The following is a 448-nucleotide window of genomic DNA, read 5'->3' on the forward strand; positions in this document are numbered from 1 at the left end:
TGGCATCTTCTTCCAATTAGGGCTGTCTCATCAGCATTAAAAACTTGTTCCGGCTCTATAACCCTTTGTTATGGTTATGAAACTGCAGGGTATGCTTCTCGCCACAGTGTTCGGCTGATGCTGCTTCGCCAGTCACTTTTTTATATTATGCAGCCCATAATGATGTCTGAATTTCTAACCATCCTTTGTTAGCTGCAAATTTTTTCAAATTGTCACTATCACCCTATTGTCACTTCATCACTCTGATCATCACTCATCGCTATCACCATGATTATCACCTTTTAGAAAACTTATCATAAAGTTCTTAGCTTTCGCCTGGTTAATTTTGTAGTCAAGTGGCGCGGTTTAGGTCCTCTATCCAAATGTTCAGTGTTTTTCCATTTTAATGAGGGCATCATCGTTATTACGGCTTGGTCACTTTCGGATGATAAATACGTAACTGGAACGA

Source organism: Homarus americanus, unplaced genomic scaffold, assembly GCF_018991925.1.
Source record: "Homarus americanus isolate GMGI-L3 unplaced genomic scaffold, GMGI_Hamer_2.0 scaffold11022, whole genome shotgun sequence".
Taxonomy (NCBI): Eukaryota; Metazoa; Arthropoda; class Malacostraca; order Decapoda; family Nephropidae; genus Homarus; species Homarus americanus.